The 11,189-nt window shown below is 38.7% G+C and overlaps 1 protein-coding gene across 1 annotated transcript in view; it reads right to left on the reverse strand.

The window, feature by feature from the left end:
* The window catches only part of dicer1 (dicer 1, ribonuclease type III), an 81,723-nt gene extending 70,787 nt beyond the window's left edge, over window positions 1-10,936 (reverse strand). The window contains exon 1 of the mRNA XM_028822096.2: window positions 10,648-10,936. The gene's annotated coding sequence lies outside the window, so the exon portion shown is untranslated. The remainder of the gene's footprint in view (window positions 1-10,647) is intronic.
* Window positions 10,937-11,189: the final 253 nt, after the last annotated feature.

The raw sequence follows: 11,189 nt of genomic DNA on the forward strand, positions 1-11,189 counted from the left end.
GTCGAGAGACATAGTCCCTCCAGCGTGTCCTGGGTCTTCCCCGGGGCCTCCTCCCGGTTGGACGTGCCCGGAACAACTCACCAGGGAGGCGTCCAGGAGGCATCCTGATCAGATGCCCGAGCCACCTCATTTGACTCCTCTCGATGCGGAGGAGCAGTGGCTCTACTCTGAGCCCCTCCCGGATGACTGAGCTTCTCACCCTATCTTTAAGGGAAAGCCCAGACACCCTGCGGAGGAAACTCATTTCAGCCACTTGTATTCGCAATCTCATTCTTTCGGTCACTACCCATAGCTCATGACCATAGGTGAGGGTAGGAACGTAGATCGACTGGTAAATTGAGAGCTTCGCCTTGCGGCTCAGCTCCTTTTTCACCACGACAGACCGATGCAGAGCCCGCATTACTGCGGATGCCGCACCGATCCGCCTGTTGATCTCGCGCTCCATTCTTCCCTCACTCGTGAACAAGACCCCGAGATACTTGAACTCCTCCACTTGGGGCAGGATCTCGCTACCAACCCTGAGAGGGCACTCCACCCTTTTCCGGCTGAAGACCATGGTCTCGGATTTGGAGGTGCTGATTCTCATCCCAGCCGCTTCACACTCGGCTGCGAACCGATCCAGAGAGAGCTGAAGATCACGGCCTGATGAAGCAAACAGGACAACATCATCTGCAAAAAGCAGTGACCCAATCCACTGCACTCCCTCTCGGGAATCGAACCTCGGAGTGTGTACGCCTGATGAGCCCAGAATGAGGGCGAAACACGTGTCGCGTACTCTTTGCATTTATTTGACAGTAAACTATTTCAACCATATATTATATATATATATATATATATATTACATACACACACACACACACACACCTTCAAAAGCTGACAGCAGAGGCATTTTTGACATGAAAATCCTGGTGGGGCTCTTTCCAAATGTTCATATATGTGTACAGATGACTCTAATGTAAGTAACTTACCCAGTTAATAATATTTGTCCCTCTTTTGTTAATGATGAGTGATGCATGCAAATTTACACAAAGAAAAACCAGACCAGCTGGTGTCTGGTCTGTCTCAATTGGCATCAGATCACCATGATGCCCTCCAACATCATCATCACGTCAAATACAGCCATACTGATTTAAACACCAAATGAAAGCCTCGCAACCACCCATTGTTCAAAAAAAAATCTATTAGATATGAAGTGTATAAAGTTAAACGGCATTATATCAAGTTTACAATCAAATCAAAAAGGTGAAAAACTCCACCCATTGTACAAATCAGCAAACAACTGGAAATGTATTTATTTATTTATTATTCATACCAGGATTTTGCACGTCATTTAAACCACAGCATTATAATGCTGGCTGTTTTGGAACACATGTAAACTTCTTTGGCGTTTTAGTATCACATTTACAGTAGTCCTACTCAGAGTTTGGTGGACATCACAATGCAACGTAATGTCTTTTAAAAAATGCATTCCTTTAATGGAACGTCTCTCTTTTTTCTCAAATTACTGTGGCTACCTTTAACAGAGCAAACAGTAGAGTCTTTTGTCTTCCCCAACCACAATGAATAAAAGATAGGAGCCTACCTATTTCTCACCTGCACATCTTTGGCTATGCTGCCTCACTTCTACAGATTCATCGATTCTAATTTTGACTCACAGATGAACTCTCCATGTGGGTTTTCTACAATTTCTTTCAGTTAACCTGACTGGTAACTTTAACCTGGTCCCTTGAGCATGCTCTAGATTCCCAACCAGGGTTTGTTTCTGACCTGCAGTACATGACGCAGTGTCCCACACTGAACCATATAATGCAGGATGATAAAATAAATACATGAGTAATGACACTACAATGGGCTTCATTAAAACAATGAGTGACAAGGTAACTTGGTCTGCAGTACATATTAATATACAGATTGGAAAATACTTCCCCAATATGTGGATTAAGACAGAACTGATGCTGAAACAAAGTGACGCAACTCTTGCAAAGTCATACATATGACATAAATAAGTAGCATTAATTAATTGCAATGTACTCAAATTCAAATATAACATCTCTTAATAAGCACTAATTAAAAAAAGGACCATAAATATTAAACTTTATTAATGATATAAATTGTTATAATTATACTTTCAATCATATTCAAATGTATGCCTTCTTTTAACATTAAAAATCATTGTGTGTGGAGAGCTCTCAGTTTTTGATAGGAAAGATTATTCCAAAGTACTGCAGAGTAAATTATTCCTTTCCAGAGGAATAGGCAGGTGGGCAGCTGAGGGCACATGGACTAGAAAGAAAAGCATCCAGAATTATAAAACATTGTCAATAAAGTTGCAGACTGCACGACTTCACCTGTTAAACTTTGCATACCTGTCAAAATTAATTTCTGGAGCTCTATAATGTAAACAGCAAACAGTGGGGTAAAAAGAAAAACAGTGATGCTTGCTTTTCTAATGTAATGTGTCCCCACATTAACTGCACAAAAATAATGTATGTCCCCAAAACAGTGCTTTATCTCTTTTCACACAATGTGCTGTACTTTATGTTTCACAATTTTAGCAATTTGTGCTTTGCAGTTAAAATACTGTGAGTCAAGTCCATACATTACACAGCAAATCTGACAATAGACAAAAACTACAAAAAAGCTACACATGCAAAATGCAGAAAAAGAGACCCAAACTTCTCTAAAACCATAAGCAAGACACTAATATTTCCCATTGGGATTAATAAAGTATCTATCTATCTATCTATCTATCTAATATAGGTGCTGAGATAAGTATTATATTACAAAAGCCTTATGGCAGGAGGCAAGAAAATAGCCTCTACATGGCATTAACCGCCTGCAAGCAAGCACAAAGGCGGCATATTTCAAAAGACACTACATGCAGGCAATTCTTTAATGCGGCATTCAGACTCAGAATGATGAAGATTCAGTTATTATTAATTCAAACCAATCTGCAATCAACATAAACCAAAAACTAACAGTGTGCCTCAGTTGACTTAATTAACTTTCAAGTTTCAAGTCAAATGATTCAGCTATATTGACCTAGTTATGTTGAAAAAAAAGAATAAAAAATGTAAAATTAACATTCTGATACTTACCTTTTCCTATTTAGGGTTGCAGTAATACCAAGAGTATTGTGTGCAACGCAGGAACCACCAACTCACACATGCTACCATACTGGGGCTAATTTAAAGTCACCAATTACCCTAACACAAAAACACATCTTTGGGGATATGGAAAGAAAACTGAAATACCATGAAGAAAAAAAAATTACACATATAAGAAATCACATATTTGTGCATTTAGTGTAAAAAATCTCTGCAAGAGTGATAACATCTATGGTGCATCATCTGTTGGAATGAATTTCAAGCATGCAGGAATAAAATGCACTGCTTTTACATTCCTCAGATGGGCAAAACAGAAAGTTGGTACTGCTGCACTGATTACTATACCCAGGGCTTGAATGGTACCTGTACTTACCAGTATGGTGTACCAGCACTTCTAAATTTTTGGCAGTTTCATACTGGTAGTGTTTTCGTGCGTATCAGCGTGCATTATGCACAGCCATGCCCCCAACTCGATTTGAATGGCGCATAAAACTGAGAGGGAACTCCCCCAGCTCCTCGATGATTTTCAGTGTATTGCAGTGTTCAAAACTGCAAAACGGACATGAACTCCACACTGCACTTTGATCTGCTGTCAATGTATTACTCAGACTAACATTCAATAGAATACCGGTGCATTGTAGTGCTTGAAATTCCAAGGAAGAAGCACCACCTGGAACTCCTCCTTCTATCGAATCTTAGTATGTCATGGCCACTCTTAAACAGAGTATTGGTACTTCTGTAAGTGAACTTTAGGCACCGACCATACCAATACATGGTGCAAAATTGGGGTGGGTGCATATTTATGATACATGTCAAAATATTAATATACGTATAGTAAAACTCTATTTTGTTGTTTTTCACCACATGTAATTTATTACTGCAGTTTCAAGTTTTCAGGGCAAAAGTCAATATAGGATAGATTTAACATTTGTTCAAGCTGTTGATGAAACAAGTTTTGGTCACTAAGTTTGCTTATCTATGAGACATCACTATGTAACAATGTACCAGTATGTACAAAAAATATATACAGATGACTGGAGAATATCTTTGTAAGAAATTAAACAATATGATACAGATTATACACAGCCATTACGTATTTGAAAAAGATTACATATCTACAGGAAAAAGTAGGATTTGACTAAGAAGTCTTTGCATATCCAATTTCACACACTAAGAAAAAGTTTTGTTGAAGGAGACTATCACAAAAAGATATACAGTATCTCCATACACACTCACCAGCCACTTTATTAGGTACACCTTGCTAGTACCAGGTTGGTCCCCCTTCTGCCTTCAGAACTGCCATAATTCTTCATGGCATAAATTCAACAAGGTGCTGGAAACATTCCTCAGGGATGGTCCATATTGACATGATAGCATCATGCAGTTGCTGCAAATTTATCAGCCCCACATCCATCATGAGAATCTCCCATTCCACTACATCCCAAAGGTGTTCTATTGGATTAAGATCTGGTGACTGTGGAGGCCATTTGGATACTCACTGTCATGTTCAAGAAACCGGTTTGAGATTATCTCAGCTTTGGAAGTAGCCATCACAAGATGGGTACACTGCAGTCATAAAGGGACAGACATGATCAGCAACAAGACTCAGGTAGGATGTGGCATTGAAACAATGTTCAATTGGTACTAAGGGGCCCAAAGGGTATCAAGAAAATATCTCCCACATTATTACACCACCAACACCATCACCAACCTGAACAGTTAATACAAGATTGTAATGTATTGTAATGTTGAAATGTACTGAGTTGCTGCCAAGTGATTGGATTCATGCTTTCATGTTGTTGACACCAAATTCTGTCCCTGCCATCCTAAAGCTGCAGCAGAAGTCGAGACTCATCAGACCAGGCAATGTTTCTCTTATCTTCTATTGTCCAATTCTGGTGAACCCGTGAGAATTGTAGCCTCAGATGCCTGTTCTTAGCTGACAGGAGTGGCACCCGGCATGGTCTCCTGTTACAGTAGCCCATCTGCGTCAAGGTTTGAAGTGCAGTGCATTCAGAGATGCTCTTCTGCATAGCTCGGTTGAAACGAGAAGTTATTTGAGATACTGTTGCCTTTCTATCAGGTGGAACCAGTCTGGCCATTCTCCTCGGACATCAACATGGCATTTTTGCTCAGAGAACTGCCACTCACTGGATATTTTCCCTTTTTCAGACCATTCTCTGTAAACCCTTGAGATAGCTGTGCATGAAAATCCCAGTAGACCAGCACTTTCTGAAATGCTCATACCAGACCATCTGGCAAAAACAACCATGTCACGTTAAAAGTCACGTAAATCACCTTTTTTCCTCATTCTGATGCATGCTTTGAACTTCAGCAGGTTGTCTTGACAATGTCTACATGCCTAAATGTATTGAGTTGCTGCCAAGTGATTGGCTGATTAGATACCTGCATTAACCAACAGTTGAACAGGTGTAACTAATAAAGTGGCCAGTTAGTGTAGATTTATAATGCGAAGTTGACTGACTTACTGACTCACTCAAACATATTAATTAAAAACAACTTCTCCCCCCATTTAGTTCAAAAGCTTACATTTGGCAGGGTGGTATATCTACAGTAGTAGGCATTCGCTAAGAAAGGACATTTTGATATATTAATATTTAGGGATAAACGTTCCCAATAAAAAAAAAAAATGTGTATATATATATATATATATATATATATATATATATATATATATATATATATATATATATATATATATATATATGCCACTTTATGCAAATGAAGGCCATGACCAGAAGTGAAGGGGAAGGGTGAAAGTTTTGCGAAGCTCAAAGAAGACATGCTTAGCAAATTGCCTCCTGGTTACATGCAGTACTCCTTAATCTGTCTGCTTCTTCTTACTTTGTGTGATGCAGTATGAAATATATATAATTTGAAAGGGGAGTTGTCCCCGTGGCTTGTTGATCAAACTTATATACAGTACAAACACTTTAAACAAAAGGATGGAGGACAAAGGGCTGCCACTGTTCAGGCTAAGGCCAATCTGTAGCGCATCATCAGAGCCTGTGAAAAGATCATAGGCTGTAACTAACCTCACATTCAAGTCCTATATGAGTCCAGAGTAAGGAAGAGAGCTGCAATGATCATTGCTGATCCGGCTCATCCAGGGCATCACCTATTCCAAAGGATCCCCTCCAGCAAACGTCTTTGTGCAGTGAAAGCTAAAACAACATGTCACCTAAACAGTTTTTTTTTTTTTTCCATATGCAGTTACTAATAAGGTCTCAGCTTCTACTCAGTATCTATGTATACCTGCACACTAGGCTGCCTGAACATTGTAATCCTACTATCTCTTCATTTTTTGCATTGCCCGTATATGCTGCATCATATTTTATTGTTTTACGTTTATCACTTGTATCATTGTTGTCCTTGTATGTTGTACCAATACTATCAAGACAAATTCCTAGTACACATTAGTGTACCTGGCCAATAAAGTGAATTCTGATTGTACCAAACCAAGGCGGGAGTGACGATATGCCTTGGCAAGTTCAAACGCTTGCTCATCTCAGCACAGGACTCCCCCTCGGACAGAACACACAGCTGGTGGACACTGCAGTACTATTTAGTTCACCGCTAGCGGCATAAACACCTACCAAAGACTGAATGTTAGCTTAGTTCAGCACTACAGCTTCCCAGCCTCCACCGCTGCTCGACTAGCATGTCACATAAAAGTACAAACAACAAGTGAGAAGGAGCAGGACACAGACTAAACAGAGTACCTCCACTAAATGGCTTCCATTTCAAGCCCTGGGACATTGTACAGGTTTACCATATTATTTCTTTTCAGGATAATGCCTAAAACATTGAATTCTTTGCAAGTCCCATTAAATGCACAGCCTGTTCAAGTTAATACTGTATGTAACAAGTTAAAGTAAACCACATTTTAGTTCCGATTTAAACACTCCCAAACTTTGTGACAATAGAAGATTACAGATCAAAGCATTATATTCAAATCTCACTTAAGCTACTATTTTACTGGATTTTCTACAGGGTGAAATTATACTTATACTTGAAATTTCATTATTCCTACTAATTACGTTTTTTGAATACAAAAATAATACAATTTTTTTTTTTGTAAAACTCTGTTTTCCAGTGTTTACCAACAAAAGCCAAGGTCAGGCACTAAGAAAAGGAAGAATTGATCTACGGCATATTTCACTAACTGGCAATTGTATGTACCAAGTTCAAGTGTGAGGAGCTCCCGTGATCTAAAAATATTAGACCTTAGTTAAAAATAAATAAATAACAAAAGTACTCCGATACATCCAATTAACAGCACTATAACCAAGGCTCATTGCCACAGGAAATTTCACAGGTAAAGCCGAGTAACACAAATAATGAAGAATAAAACGGAAAAGAAGTTCTGAATAATAATTCTACATAAAAACCGACAACTACCAAAAGCCACAATATGCAACTGACACACATGGTCAGTGGAGGGTTTGCCAAGTCAGGGGGAATCACCCCATTTTAGGGGCAATGAAAGGGCATGGGGTGGGAATGGGGGAAAAGAATGTCCATGGGGAAATTATGGGAGGGGGGACTAAAATATGACATTGGGGGAAATTCTTAAAAATAAGGGGAACTTTATGTGAGTTACTTTCCAGGACTTTATATCTTTCTCATTTTATCCACACCTAAATGATTAACCAAAGAAAAGTCAGCAATCAGCAACATACAGAACAGCTGCCTGTTGATGCCTCATCCACTTAACTCTGGCCATCTTACAGTAACATTCTTATTCTGCCCCGGTCTATACTCATCCCGTTCATTTTTCTAGCCTTATTAACAAGATTCACAGTTTTAACTAAGCACGAAAGCAAACCCAGGGATGGCACTAGCTCGGAGAGTTCTGTGAACTTGTCATTTTAGCTTTGCTGGATTACAATTAAATCGTTTGAGTATATTTCAGTATGAAAATTGCTATTTGTAATAACACCAAAGTATTTAGGTACAAACAAAGATTCAGCAGTAGATGGAGTACAAAACAAGAGTTACAAGTGGTGCCTAATATTTAAATGATTACTTTTGCTTTGCACCCTGCACATCACAGGGTGAAGACACACAGGCGCTGGGGCCAATTTAGCAACACCAATCCACCTAAACCTGCATGTGCGTATTTCGATTTACGTACAGCAGGTAATTTATCATTAAGCAGTACATTCACTGAGATTTTTAAATAGCATTACTATTACGAAGCTGCATATTTAAAATGTGTTTTGGAATATCCTCCATTTAGCATAAAAACATGGCATTACTTTGCAGATGGCATAATGCATGTGAAAGTTGGAAATGATTTTTCATCAGAGTAATTTAAAATATTTAGTTAACTAGCTCAGACAAGATACTATTTACTTTTATAAGTGACAAGACCTATCTTTACAACAGACCCATGTTCCATTTTTATCTTCATATGAATTACTTAAGATTACTTAGACTATTTCAAGGTTTTGGATTATGAATATGTTATCATGGATCATTTACTAGGTTTCCAGCCCTCTGTCAGAAGGTGAAAAATGAAAGTTTTCTATTACAATTGAACATATTTAGACTTTAAACATTTAAACTGAAGCACACATTTTAAGGTTTCAAATATGGGATGCAACAATTCTTGTTTCTTATATACTTCTACCTCATTAGAAAACCATTACATTTCTTATGACACTTTGATATTGGGCATCTTATGCTAATTCAGATTTTTCAGTAAGCACACAAAATGAAAGTAACATGGAAGTAGTGACTTTGCTTTAACATTTAGTATCCTCTGCATCGATGTCTGCACAGCCCATCACTAATTGTCAGTATTTGGATACAACTGAGGGAGTACACACCAAAGTAAAAGGCGAATCAAAAAGAAGATGATAAAAGAAAGTTAACAGTTAAAGGTATGGTATGAACTGCAAATTGAATTTTGTCTATGTGTAAATATAGCAGCACACATTTCTAAAGGCAAAATAAATGAAAAAATGACTAATTCAAAAATGAATTCATTCAGAATTAAGAGAAAAACATTTATTCGTGAAATTGGTTGAAATGAAAGCCTGCTGCCACAGTGGAACTCCACTACAGAAACTTGGGAACCCCGGCTCTAGAACACAAGAAACCTGACAAAGAAGAAGAGGCGACCATTTGGACCAATAATGGCTAAGCTAGCTCAGTATCTCCTCCAAACACTTCTTCAGGATTGTCACGGATTCTGCTACAACTCAAAATGTCTCGGTAGTTTGTCTACTTCATCAAGTAAATCATCACATCACCTCAAATGAGGGCAGCTAGCGCTAAAAGCCTTTATTAAGTGCGTAAATAAATAAACAAGAGAGAGCTTTTTTTTTTAATGCGGTAAAATTCTGGAAATTTATGGGGGGATTCTGACTGAAGTACCTGGCAGTCCTCTTTGGTGGTTGCGCTATACAGGCAAGCAAAAAATCCTCCAAACGAATTTCTTTTTCACATCCTCAGTTTTGATTGAAATGTTAGATGATTTCGTTTATTATATCAAGGTGTTCATTTATATTAATATTAGAAAATCGGTAGTGAGATGATTTTAAGCAAACTGCCATAAACTCCTAAGCAAAGAATTTCTTGAAAATGCGAAAGCCACCGTTGGTGGCATTCAAATCGGACTTGAATATGCGTTCATTCAAAGGCGCCCCCTCCCCCGAACCTGATCACTAGACAGTTCCATATTGTGTCTGCCCGAAATGCAAACTAGCTAGCCAGACAGTAACATTATTTCCTAAACACGCTCGATTTCTTAAAGCGCATTAACAAATGTCCTAGTAAAAGATAACAGGCAAAAAATAACACAAAATTGCACTGTTACAAAACTATTACGTTCACTGATCGCTTTATTTTCAATTGCTGAAATCATCTATATTGACAGCATGCCACCCAAAACTCACATTTATTGAGAACTGAAAAATTAGGCGTCAGTAAATAGTGAAAATAGCTCACTTTAGAGTAAAACAAATAAACAACAAAGCTAACTTGAACACACACTCACACCGCTCGCCATGCAGATACAATGAAACGCCTTCGTCACAATGTCGGCAACTTTTAATGGAAGATTTGCACTACGGAGCTAAAAACATATTAAAGGCACAACGTGCTGCAGTAAGATGCATTTATTCCTATTTACACGCTAATAAACGTGCATTGCGTATCCCAGTCTCATTGTACACTGGTAGGCCTCATCACGACCTTGGCCTTTCAGAAGCACGCCTGCAGGATAAACATTTTTTTTCACATTTTGTCGCTAAATTGTAATTCGTATTCACTCTTGATTTTTCATCACACTCGCGGGTATATCATCACCAAAATACTGTAATGAATCCAAAAGTATTCCGTATCACGTTTTAAAATATACACACAATAAATCATGTGTAAAGAAACCAAAACTGTAAAATGCCCCTTGGAGGTGCAAAACCCACAAATGTTAATAACAGCAGTACATGTGCCAAGATTGCACCTATACACGTTGTTTAAAAATGAAACGTCAATGCAGATCGCTTGTTACCGTATTTCTCTGAAGCTTTCTTATGGAATCATCTGTGATGGTCTAGCGAGCAAATGCCTCCAAATCCTGATTTGAACACAGCTCCCACCCAGACGTTTTTTAATCACTGCACTTTCAGTATCACCTATCGGAAGTTTTCTTTTAAACTGTTTCAGCGCGATAAAACAGAAATTAATGGATTTTAACTTCGTTTATCTGTCGTCTTCGCCATTCTTTTCTGCAGCTGTCACATTACTCCACGATACTTCCATTCACCTGGGCCCTAGACTTCCCGGCTGCTCGGTTTTCTGCGTAATTTGCGTATCTGGTCCGAATTAGCATGTACACAGTAAGCCTGCTCTGAATTTGTGTAAATTCAATAGTGAATAAGCAGGGCCGCGGCGGTGTCTGGGAGACATGGGAAATGAAACGAGTGTTACGATTGGTTAGTTTTTTCGGGTGAAAGGTTAAGGAAACGGGATCGACTATTCAGAAGCACGGATACAAACGACCGTTACACATAACGTCTTCCGAGGGGCTGCTTAGTGCGTACCGTATTGAAC

The sequence above is a fragment of the Erpetoichthys calabaricus genome, chromosome 16 (assembly GCF_900747795.2).
Source record: "Erpetoichthys calabaricus chromosome 16, fErpCal1.3, whole genome shotgun sequence".
Taxonomy (NCBI): domain Eukaryota; kingdom Metazoa; phylum Chordata; class Cladistia; order Polypteriformes; family Polypteridae; genus Erpetoichthys; species Erpetoichthys calabaricus.